This window comes from Pleurodeles waltl, chromosome 10, assembly GCF_031143425.1.
Source record: "Pleurodeles waltl isolate 20211129_DDA chromosome 10, aPleWal1.hap1.20221129, whole genome shotgun sequence".
NCBI classification, from domain to species: Eukaryota; Metazoa; Chordata; class Amphibia; order Caudata; family Salamandridae; genus Pleurodeles; species Pleurodeles waltl.
The window spans coordinates 55,675,292-55,688,416 of NC_090449.1; the positions used below are offsets into that span (position 1 = coordinate 55,675,292).

Genomic DNA, 13,125 nt, shown 5'->3' on the forward strand with positions numbered 1-13,125 from the left:
GGGGCGTTTCCTGTCGCGGGCGCTAGGCCTACCCACACAAGTGAGGTATCATTTTTATTGGGAGACGTAGGGGAACGCTGGGGGGAAGGAAATTCGTGGCTCCTCTCAGATTCCAGAACTTTCTGCCACAGAAATGTGAGGAACATGTGTTTTTTTTGCCAAATTTTGAGGTTTGCAAAGGATTCTGGGTAACAGAACCTGGTCCGAGCCACACAAGTCACCCCATCTTGGATTCCCCTAGGTCTCTAGTTTTCAGAAATGCACAGGTTTGGTAGGTTTCCCTAGGTGGCGGCTGAGCTACAGGCCAAAATCTACAGGTAGGCACTTTGCAAAAAACACCTCTGTTTTCCTTCACCAATTTGGCTGTGTCCACGTTGCGCTTTGGGGCGTTTCCTGTCGCGGGCGCTAGGCCTACCAACACAAGTGAGGTATCATTTTTATCGGGAGACGTGGGGGAACGCTGGGTGGAAGGAAATTCGTGGCTCCTCTCAGATTCCAGAACTTTCTGCCACAGAAATGTGAGGAACATGTGTTTTTTTAGCCACATTTTGAGGTTTGCAAAGGATTCTGGGTAACAGAACCTGGTCCGAGCCACACAAGTCACCCCATCTTGGATTCCCCTAGGTCTCTAGTTTTCAGAAATGCACAGGTTTGGTAGGTTTCCCTAGGTGGCGGCTGAGCTACAGGCCAAAATCTACAGGTAGGCACTTTGCAAAAAACACCTCTGTTTTCCTTCACCAATTTGGCTGTGTCCACGTTGCGCTTTGGGGCGTTTCCTGTCGCGGGCGCTAGGCCTACCCACACAAGTGAGGTATCATTTTTATCGGGAGACGTGGGGGAACGCTGGGTGGAAGGAAATTCGTGGCTCCTCTCAGATTCCAGAACTTTCTGCCACAGAAATGTGAGGAACATGTGTTTTTTTAGCCAAATTTTGAGGTTTGCAAAGGATTCTGGGTAACAGAACCTGGTCCGAGCCACACAAGTCACCCCATCTTGGATTCCCCTAGGTCTCTAGTTTTCAGAAATGCACAGGTTTGGTAGGTTTCCCTAGGTGGCGGCTGAGCTACAGGCCAAAATCTACAGGTAGGCACTTTGCAAAAAACACCTCTGTTTTCCTTCACCAATTTGGCTGTGTCCACGTTGCGCTTTGGGGCGTTTCCTGTCGCGGGCGCTAGGCCTACCCACACAAGTGAGGTATAATTTTTATCGGGAGACGTGGGGGAACGCTGGGTGGAAGGAAATTCGTGGCTCCTCTCAGATTCCAGAACTTTCTGCCACAGAAATGTGAGGAACATGTGTTTTTTTAGCCAAATTTTGAGGTTTGCAAAGGATTCTGGGTAACAGAACCTGGTCCGAGCCACACAAGTCACCCCATCTTGGATTCCCCTAGGTCTCTAGTTTTCAGAAATGCACAGGTTTGGTAGGTTTCCCTAGGTGGCGGCTGAGCTACAGGCCAAAATCTACAGGTAGGCACTTTGCAAAAAACACCTCTGTTTTCCTTCACCAATTTGGCTGTGTCCACGTTGCGCTTTGGGGCGTTTCCTGTCGCGGGCGCTAGGCCTACCCACACAAGTGAGGTATCATTTTTATCGGGAGACGTGGGGGAACGCTGGGTGGAAGGAAATTCGTGGCTCCTCTCAGATTCCAGAACTTTCTGCCACAGAAATGTGAGGAACATGTGTTTTTTTAGCCACATTTTGAGGTTTGCAAAGGATTCTGGGTAACAGAACCTGGTCCGAGCCACACAAGTCACCCCATCTTGGATTCCCCTAGGTCTCTAGTTTTCAGAAATGCACAGGTTTGGTAGGTTTCCCTAGGTGGCGGCTGAGCTACAGGCCAAAATCTACAGGTAGGCACTTTGCAAAAAACACCTCTGTTTTCCTTCACCAATTTGGCTGTGTCCACGTTGCGCTTTGGGGCGTTTCCTGTCGCGGGCGCTAGGCCTACCCACACACATGAGGTATAATTTTTATCGGGAGACGTGGGGGAACGCTGGGTGGAAGGAAATTCGTGGCTCCTCTCAGATTCCAGAACTTTCTGCCACAGAAATGTGAGGAACATGTGTTTTTTTAGCCAAATTTTGAGGTTTGCAAAGGATTCTGGGTAACAGAACCTGGTCCGAGCCACACAAGTCACCCCATCTTAGATTCCCCTAGGTCTCTAGTTTTCAGAAATGCACAGGTTTGGTAGGTTTCCCTAGGTGGCGGCTGAGCTACAGGCCAAAATCTACAGGTAGGCACTTTGCAAAAAACACCTCTGTTTTCCTTCACCAATTTGGCTGTGTCCACGTTGCGCTTTGGGGCGTTTCCTGTCGCGGGCGCTAGGCCTACCCACACAAGTGAGGTATCATTTTTATCGGGAGACGTAGGGGAACGCTGCGGGGAAGGAAATTCGTGGCTCCTCTCAGATTCCAGAACTTTCTGCCACAGAAATGTGAGGAACATGTGTTTTTTTAGCCACATTTGGAGGTTTGCAAAGGATTCTGGGTAACAGAACCTGGTCCGAGCCACACAAGTCACCCCATCTTGGATTCCCCTAGGTCTCTAGTTTTCAGAAATGCAAAGGTTTGGTAGGTTTCCCTAGGTGGCGGCTGAGCTACAGGCCAAAATCTACAGGTAGGCACTTTGCAAAAAACACCTCTGTTTTCTGTGATGTGTCCACGTTGTGTTTTGGGGCATATCCTGTCGCGGGCGCTAGGCCTACCCACACAAGTGAGGTATCATTTTTATCGGGAGACTTGGGGGAACATAGAATAGCAAAACAAGTGTTATTGCCCCTTGTCTTTCTCTACATTTTTTCCTTCCAAATGTAAGACAGTGTGTAAAAAACACGTCTATTTGAGAAATGCCCTGTAATTCACATGCTAGTATGGGCACCCCGGAATTCAGAGATGTGCAAATAACCACTGCTTCTCAACACCTTATCTTGTGCCCATTTTGGAAATACAAAGGTTTTCTTGATAGCTATTTTTTACTCTTTATATTTCAGCAAATGAATAGCTGTATACCCGGCATAGATTGAAAACCCACTGCAGGGTGCAGGTCATTTATTGGCTCTGGGTAGCTAGAGTTCTTGATGAACCTATAAGCCCTATATATCCCCGCAACCAGAAGAGTCCAGCAGACGTAACTGTATATTGCTTTCGAAAATCTGACATTGCTGGAAAAAGTTACAGAGTAAAACGTAGAGAAAAATTGATGTTTTTTTCACCTCAATTTCAATATTTTTCTTTTTCAGTTGTTATTTTCTGTAGGAAACCCTTGTAGGATCTACACAAATGACCCCTTGCTGAATTCAGATTTTTGTCTACTTTTCAAAAATGTTGCGGTTTCTGTGATCCAGCATTGGTTTCATGCCCATTTCTGTCACTGACTGGAAGGAGGCTGAAACCACAAAAAATAGTAAAAATGGGGTATGTCCCAGTAAAATGCCAAAATTGTGTTGAAAAATTGGGTTTTCTGATTCAAGGCTGCCTGTTCCTGAAAGCTGGGAAGCTGGTGATTGTATCACCGCAAACAATTTGTTGATGCCCTTTTCAGGGAAAAAACCACAAGCCTTCTTCTGCAGCCCATTTTCCCAATTTGTTTGAAAAAAACGAAATTTTCACTCTTTTTTGGCTAATTTCTTGGCCTCCTTCTGGGGAACCCACAAAGTCTGGGTACCTCTAGAATCCCTAGCATATTGGAAAAAAAGGACACAAATTTGGCGTGGGTAGCTTATGTGAACAAAAAGTTATGAGGGCCTAAGCGGGAACTGCTCCAAATAGCCAAAAAAAGGCTTGGCACAGGAGGGGGAAAAGGCCTGGCAGCGAAGGGGTTAACAGCAGCCAATCAAACAACAATAAACTTTAAACTACATATCCCATGACCCTTTGTCCCTTCCAATCCCCAGCATCAGGATCCCTATAAATATCCATCACACAAAAGTCCTTCCTCTTTCTGTGCATCTCCAGTCAACTCCAACATGACTCGGACTAAGAAACTGGAACAGAAGTCCATTTCGGCACTCCCTGCAACCTGCCAACGAACCTCCTGGACTGGCTAGAACCTTAAGACTCGCCGTTGTTAGACTCTGAACTTCATGCCGGTAAAGCATCAAACTCTCGCTGCAAACATGCAGATGGACCTCCAGAACTGAATGGATTTGTTGGGTCGTCTTTGTTTCCGAACCTAGAGCAGAAAACAGGTAATACCATCCCCCCTGTAGACATATGTCACTCCAAACAGGGCAGGAAAAAATGGATACAGTCACAGTCATAGTCATGTATCTCTATAAAACATAAAATACATGGTACACAACCTGAACATTTCTTGAACGTGTTCTGTATTGGGAAGGATAATCCTTGCATCCATGTCCTTAATAGAATAGAAAATTCTTGCCGCGTAAGCTTGAAAATTTGAAATTCTATGTCAGGAACGGAGGCTTCGGATTATGCTATTTTAAAGTTAATTCACCACTACAGAAGCCACATCCACAATAGGTTTATGATAAAATACTTTAAATGTTGAATCGGAAGACCAATCTGCCACAGTCATAATGTCCTCCAAACGGGAACCCACAGAAAAAGTCTTAGAGCCATAGTGCCCCTCACTGATTGAGCTCCAAAAATGGATACATCAATCCCTGCTTCATTTTTAAAGCCATTTGACCCGCCTTGCCAAGGTAGCTGATAAGAGCGGAAAGGTTTCTGTAAGGATATCAACAGCTGACCATTACATTGTGCTCCAAACTCCTGAATGCAATCCTCATACTCTTCAATACATTTAAACACACAAAATTTCTGATGATGTGGAAAAGCAGTATAACTAACACTAGCCGAAGCAGTCTTTTTACATCTGGGCAAAGTAAAAGATACCCCACCATCACGGATATCTGGTTTTGGAGACATTAATGTCATAAACCCTTGGCGATTTCCACCAGGATATGGGACCTCAACCCACAGACGGTTGATATACCATACCACTGAGACTTTGTCCACCTTTAGCCATATGCAACAGCTGGTTTTGCGGGAGACAGAGTGCGGATCGTAAATAATCACGGCAACAGTTCCAAATGATTTATGTGGAGATTTATTTCTCCCGTGGACAAACAGACCCTTGTTTCCAGGTGACCACATCTAGCCCTCCAGCCCCAATGACTGGCATTGGACTCTATTACTACTTCCGGGACTGGAGCAAATATCGCTCTGCTGTTCCAGGCATCCATGTGCTTCAGCCACCAATTCAGTTCCATCCGAGCTGCTTCTGAGAGGGTTATTTTCACTGAGTAAGCAAGTCCCTGACGAAGATGTAAAATCTTCAACCTTAGAAGGGCTTGATAATGTAACCGACCCAGAAATATGGCCTGAATTGAAGATGGCAACAACTTTACTAGGAGAGCCAATATACTCAAGGACATAGTCAGAGAGACAAGAGCTCTCCTCAATTCCTTCTTGATTGAGATCCTTTTCTTTAAGTGTAGAAGAAGTTGAGCCATGACGGAGTCTACTTGAAAGTCCAGAAACTCCAACTTGAGTCGGAACCAGAACTGACTTGTCTGAATTGACAACAAACCCCAAGTCCTGAAGGAGCTCGACTGTCCATGACAGATGAAGGACCACTGTCTCTCTGTCTTGGGCCATAACTAGGATGTCGTCTAGATATATTATTAGGCGCACTCCTTCGTCCTGCAAAAACGGAACCACTGGTAGTAGTAGCATGGTTGAGCACCAAGGGGCTTAAGACAGGCTGAATGGCATTGCCGTAAACGCGTACCAATGGTGATGCCACTGAAACTGGAGCAATCTCTGATGCGGCAGGAAGAGGGTAACTGATAAATAAGCGTCCTTGAGGTCTAACCAGACTAACCAATCTCTCTCCTGTATTAACTCACTAAGCAAGTGTATGCCCTCCATTTTGAAGTGGCGATACACTATCCATGTATTGAATCTTTTGAGGTTGAGAACTAAACCAAAGCCTTTGTTCTTTTTCTTCATTAGAAATATCCTACTGACAAAATCCTCAGGAACGTTTTTTTTTTCTTATTCTATGATATTTAAGTTTATCTTTATCAGTTTTCCTTCCTCACCCTCTCTGGTTCTCCCATTTTCTCTCTTACCTTCACGTCAGACCTCTGTTACATCTTTTCTTCCTGTTTCTGCTCACCTGCAAATTTGCCCTGAACTTCGCATTCTCTGGCCTCCGATCCTGACAGTTTTACTTTTTCCTTTGACTTTTCTGATTTTCTCCGTATCTGTATATTTCATTTTTTCCTATCTCTTAAAATTTTTGTCTTGCCACCAATTCTGTCACTTTTATTTGTTCACACCTGTCACCCAATTCAATCTCTCCCAGTTTTCCTTGCACCTCAAATATCTTATTCACATGTTTAATCTGCACACCTTCAACTTTCAGCTATGTCCTATGCAGTTTTTAACCTTCATCTGTACCTTCAATGTGATCTACATCGCTTTAGTTGTCCTCTCCCCTCACACTTTATCCTTCTCATTTGCTTACCATCATAGTCCAGTGTCATTATAGCCTCCAGCCATAAAACTCTACTATTTTGACCTTTTTATCTACCCATAGCTCTTCCAGTTTGCATACTAGTTCCACATTTTCTCTCATATTTGCTGCCTACTCACTCTTCCTAGTTCTCTCACTTCTATCTCAGTCCTTTACGTTTCAGTGTTTGTCTATCAGCAGACAGTAAGACATTTCCTCTTTGATTCCTCCTTTACCTTAACCATTTTCTACCCTGATGAGTCATGTTCTTCATTCACTCCTCTCTTTTCTCATGCCTCACATCTCCACCATCATTCTGCTATAAACCCTTCCCATTCCATGTCTTCATTCATCTTAATATATCCCTGCTCACCTTTCTTACTGCCTTGTGCACCTTGCTCTGAATAGGGGCATTGAACTCCCTCCTTCACTGTCTGTGCCTTGTTCTAACTTGGCTTCTCCATCTCAGTCTTCCTCTCATTGCTCTCTTCCTGTTGTGCTACCCTTCTCTCATTCAATCTCTCTGTCCTTTCTGTGCCTTCCAATGTCCTCCATGCCCTTTGTTCCCTGTGTCTCCTAATGTTTCTTTATGCCTTGCCTCTCTCCATATCTATGAGGCCATGCAGAGCCACAAAGCCTCATAGATATGATTGAGAGGCATGTGCCAGTGGAGCATCATAAAAAGTGACTCTCCAGCAGCGCGGGCCTCTTGTGAACGAGGCACTAACGGGCAGATTTACAATGAAGTGGCACATCAGCTCTGATGCACCATTTTTCTTGCGTCACCCTACGCTCCCTAACGACATCATGTGTGCGTCATATTTACAATACGCCACACCATGGCAAATGTTAGGACAATAGCGCCCAAAAAATGTGTGCTATTGTGGCGCTTCGCAGGATTATCACCAAAAGCTATGGCGCTAATCATGCAAAGTCAAGTATAAAACCTTAAAGGAGGGACACAAAGTGCACCTCACTACATACCCCTGGTCAGCGCCAAAACAGAACCTTGAATTGATGGATGTGCAGGTAAGTGGCCCTTGTCAAGTTTGGTGTATTAAGGCAGAACCCTTTGCAAACTTAGATTTTTAACCCCATGCTCGCAGTGGCAAAACAATAACTGTGTCCCTGAATACAATACTTGCTAAAAAACTAGGAATGGCTGAATGCGTCATGTGACGTAGTCATTTAGCGCATTTGCATTTAGTTCCTGAAAAAGGATTAGTCGTTTATCCTTAAATGTGAGACACTGCAAAACCAAGAACAACTATTTTGAAAGTATTACTGAGTACAACTGCCTTTCAGTTTTGAAAGTGCTTGTTTTGAGGCCAGCAACCGAGATCGTATACATAATTTACAGGATTAGTTAATGCTTAGGAAATCAGTTTTGCTGTGCAAAGTGCATCTTAGAGGAGGCGTAGTGCTATGAAGCAGGAAAGTTTCACCATCGGCTCTTTCCTTGTCCTGTCTGCAGGTCATTGCGATAAACTACAAACAACCCTCGAGTCAGCAGGAGGCACCTTGGAAGAGGTCTGACAGGGACCTCACACCTGGTAGTCTTTTGTTTACCTTTTGCTACTCTGGAAGACCCAATTACAGGTAAGGGAAAAATAATGTGTGTATACATCCCAATATTCTTTTCGAACATTGCAGTTATACCGCTGTTTGCTTTAATAAACATTTAGAATTAATTTAGATAGTTCACAAATGCATTGTATGTGATTTCATCCTGAGTTATTTGTTTAGGATTATATTTCTCCAAGTGAAAAAATACCATCCCTCCTGCTTCTTGTAACTGCTGTACTGCTATGGCATTGAACGTATAAGCATCCCCTAAAGAACATTACTCACATCAGTGCTTAATTTGTGCTTGTTGTTTCCGGTGCTGAGCACCGGCACTTATTTTTGAGGGACAGGGCTTATTCTTCTGCCTCAACCACTTGCTGCGAGCAAAAGAGACATATGGGAAAGACGGAGGAAGGGAAAACGGAAAAGTGTCACAAAAGGAGAAAGTAGAAAGCTGCAAGAGTGAGCTCAGGGGGAATGGAGTGGCTTTATATGGACTGAAGAGGCCCGAGATGGCTTCAGGATTACGCCGTCTCAGTATTCCATACTCGCACGTTTTAATTGCAGCAGCCGTGTGTTTAAGAGGAGGACTTTGAGCACCGGCACGTTTTTATTTACAATTTAAGCACTGACTCACATGTAGGTGCTGCTGGATCCGGGTGTCGGTTCGCATTGGACAGTCACTCGAGTGTCAGAAACAGTCTACATTTGGCCTCAGAACTTTACGCAACTCAAGCGAACGCAGCAGATGGGAAAGCGAAACCAACTCCGTCGTCCTGAGAGCCTGAAACTGCCTGAAGGTGCTGCAGATCACGAGACCTCAACTGGGCGGGGCCATCCACCTCATAGGGAGAGAGGTTTGGAGTTAACCAAATCCTGGCAGGCTCGGCCGAGCCTGCATCTTAAGCAAGTGTCACATGTGGTGATCGATGGTGGGCAATATGCTTCTGTTTTATTTACTGCAAACATAGCAGCCAATGAACGCTTTCACATACAAAACTATGTTTCCCGTGCTAACATTAACCGAATCGCACATTAATCTAGCGCTCACCATGGACCCATCCCACTATATACAAAAGCCCCCATCTATTTTTTTCTGCTCAGCTGACAAGATAAGTGCTATTTACAATAAAAATAATTCTAGCTATTGCGTCAAGAATTTTCAGTGCTACTAAGTACACACAGAGGAGGAGTGTGCTTCATTTCCTGAACCTTGTAATCACCCACGCTATTATTTTGGCCAATCCAAATAGCAAAAAGAAACATACAAATAATACTGGTCTTGACACTAAAATCAAACAAGCGGGTATATTAGATAATATCGTAACCACATTATGCATATACATCAACATCTTGAATCAACAGAATCACTTATATACACAGAAAATGTTTTTACGGGTGGCATAATTCTCGCCTCCGTGTGATTAATAGAATTGAAAATTCTTGCAGCAAAACCTAGATTTTTTTTTATTCTATGGCAGGACTGGAGGCTTCAGTTCATGCTAGTTTAAAGCTGATCCACCACTGTAAATGCCACATCAACAATGGGTTTTTGATAGAACACTTTGACAGTGGAGTCCAAAGACCAATCTGCAGCAACCATGATGTCCTCCAAACGAGAACCTGCCCCGGAGGCTTTATACGCCAGGGCCCCACAAGCAGAGCGTGCACCAAACCTAGTCAAAGTGGCCGCAGACACAGGTCCAAAGGGACTCTGCAGTGAAATGAGCAACTGTCCCTAGGCATCTCTACAAATCTCACAAGTACAATCCCCATAAGCCTTTAAACATTTTGCAACACATAATTTGTGATTATGGGTAAAGGCTGGATATGCAATGTAGAAAGATGCAGTCTTTCTACATCTAGAAATTGTGAAAGAAACTCCTCAAGGAGTAACTACTCTACCTGTTAAATCCAGAGCATGTACATCACAAACGCATCAACATGATATCAGAAAAAGGAGAAGAGTGAGTTTTGCCAACAATTGTATCTGTGAAAGATCATTGTTACAGCACAGGCTCTCAAAAAGTGTAACACGACATCCACATCCCACAAAGTAGAGTATTTGGGTTGAGTCTTACCATTCTCATGCCCCATAGGAGTTTAAAAATCCGCACACGGGCTTGCCCTTCGGCTGAGAGTGACCTGGTGAAACAGCTGTTCTGAAATGATTAATGGTGTTGTATGCCAAATCTTGGGGTGCCAAATCGGAAAGAAAATGGACAATCACACTAATGCTTCACCCAATGGGCTCAACACATCACTTTCTACACCAACCCACCCATCGCCTCCTAGAAGCCACGTAGCATTCATGTGTGGCGGGAGTCCAGGTTGAGATAAGAAAAACATTGCACCCTCCGAAACTCCCTGCACTTGCCAATGTCACCGGAAAGTCTCCAGGTCATGAATGACAAGTGTCCCGCTATTATCAATGGATGAGTTAGACCCGACGGATCCAAGAGCAGGGATGGTGAGGATGGGATTGGAATCAGAGGAGCACACAACAGTGACATTGCTACTGGAAACCAGAGAGGGATTCCCAAAATAATCTCCACTACCTGTCTACTCACTCAAGAGATTACTCTCTGAATTATGGTCCACTTTTGAAGGAAAGCATCTGACCCCACTGCCAGGGGATCTGGCCTCCAACTGTAAAACAGTAGAAGTTGAGCATTCAGTTGTGACGCAAAAAGATCTATCAAATAATTGACCTACAATCTCCCCAGACTGTGAAACACTGATGGATTAAGTTTCCAATCACTACCATCACTCGAGAAACAAGAGTTCGAGTCTGCCAATATATTAGAACGTCCCGGAATGGATTCCACCATCACAGATATGTGATGTTGGAGACAAAAATGCCAAAACTCCTTGGCAATCTCCACCAGGACTCGCAACCTGGTTCCTCCTAGGCAATTTATGTATTAGACTGCCAATATGTTGTCCATGCATAACAGGATGCAACAGCTCACCTTGAGGGGAGAGAGAAGGAACCTCAAAAGCCCCCAGTGCTAGCTCCAGACAATTGATATTGAGAGACTCAGTTCTTCTGGGGACCAGTGGCTCCCTGTCTCTACTGATCCCCACTGAGCCCCTTCCAGCCCCATCGGCTGGCATCCGATTCTATCACTATCTCTGGAGAAGACACGAAAATGGTCTTGTCATTCTATGCATCCATATGATCCAGCCACCATATTATCTCCGACCTAGCGTTGTCTCACAATAGTACCTGTTCTGATTAAGACAGACCTTTGTGAAGATGTAGGATCCTCAAACGTTGAAGGGCTTGATAATGCAGGGGACGTAGAAATATTGCCTGGATAGAGGAGGCTAAAAGCCCCATCAGACATGCAAGTGTCTTCAATGATATAGTTAGAGAGGCAAGGGCTCTCCCCAACTCTTTCTTGATCGAGTTCCGTTTCATTAGAGGCAACTTCAGCTGAGCTCTGTTCAAGTCTACTTGGAAGCCTAAGAATTCTATGGAATGAGATGAGTTCAGGATCAACTTGCTTAAATTTATCAGATGTCCGAGATCTTGCCGACCCTGGAAAGTCTGGGACAGATATAACAGTACTGACTCCCCACGTCGAGCCATGTTCAGCATATTATTGAGATAGATAATGAGGCACACGCCTCTTTCCCTGAGAAACTGCACCACCAGCCGCATAGTTTGATGAAGCACCAAGGGGCCAAAGAAAGACCAAAGGGAAGTACGGTGAATTCGTACCATTGGCCTCACCAGCAAAATCATCTGGGACTTGTCTAAAGCTTAGAAGGTGGCCATGTTCTTTCCCAGATTTTTAACAAACTTGTCCCCAAATAAAAGTCAGTTTGTCAGGCTACCTGCCTCGGTTGGGGCCAGTTCCGCCAGCTTTCAGTTGATATGCATCAGGAAAAACTTCTGATGCTAAGTGGACATAGCACAATTGCCTAAAAGAAATATGGCCCTCTGTGCCCATTCTAAGATCTCCTCAGGGTCCAATCGAGAGTTTGAGTCTTTCGCTTGTACAGCTAGTTCTAGGATCTCTGTAATAGGAACCCAAGATGTCGAGGAGTTTGTCTTGAAATTCTCTCCGCGCTCAATCTAGGCCCTTTTTGGGTCCTTAGCAAATGTCTTAAGAAAGGTGGCCATTTTGGGGTATAATTCTAGAGTCTCTGCCACTTTGCCTAGTAGAGAGGGGTGGGGATGTTCTGAACACAGGGTTTTGTGTACATCTCGGTAAAAGCTCTTTCTCAACCTGTCTTGCTCATAGTGTGCCACCTCCATACATGGCACCCACTCCATGGAGCGTGGGTGTATAATGTTCTCGTGCTCAAAAAATAGATTTTTCTGAACTTGGGTTTCTTCAGTCAGATGGTGGGTTTTATATTTGCGCTTGGTTGGTTTGTTGGGCTCGTCATGCACCTGATCAGAGTCAGAAGATTGAGAGGAGGTGGAATGGAATGCTTCCGTGGCATGCACAGAAGGGACTGAGAAGGTCCAAGAGGAGTCTAGGGAAACAAAGGGTCCATATTTGTGGTCTTTAAGGACCGATGCTGCAATATGTGCAATGATTTCAGCTGAGAAGACAGGCCCCACTGAGGCTCTCTGGGCAATGCCCACATCAGATGTTTGGCCTTCTCTGGTCAAAGTCTCGGAGGGGGATCTCCCCATCAATTCACAATGTTCAAACCTCATAAAAGGTTGTGTTAATGGCTTTAGGACTTTAATAAGATCCTGCTTAACAGAGACCTGTACATGGTTCCCCAGGGCCTCCTCTAATCTCTCCTCCATCTGGTGCTCATTAGATACATCTGCCATATCCTAATTATATTTGTCCTCTTCCGTATAGTGCTCCATGGCGAGCTAAATAAGAGGGTATGGAGGAGTTTGGGGGGTGAGGGATGGGGGAGTAACCCCAGCAGATCACTTATGAAGTAACTTACTTAAAGTATTTGAGACAAAAATTCCACTAGGGCAAAGCCCTAATATGTTTATGCACCCCGTTGTGTGTTCTAAGGGATGCAAATTAAATGAGGAAAGTCAACGCTGCACGCGGGATGGTCTCCAATAACTTTCACACTGAAGAGGTCCCTC

The 13,125-nt window shown here is 44.7% G+C and overlaps 1 protein-coding gene across 2 annotated transcripts in view; it reads right to left on the bottom strand.

The window, feature by feature from the left end:
• The window catches only part of LOC138261027 (metalloproteinase inhibitor 1-like), a 74,597-nt gene extending 65,723 nt beyond the window's left edge, over positions 1-8,874 (bottom strand). The window contains exon 1 of one of the 2 annotated variants that reach the window (XM_069209640.1): positions 8,686-8,874. The gene's annotated coding sequence lies outside the window, so the exon portion shown is untranslated. The remainder of the gene's footprint in view (positions 1-8,685) is intronic. The other variant, XM_069209639.1, reaches the window with a different exon arrangement.
• Positions 8,875-13,125: the final 4,251 nt, after the last annotated feature.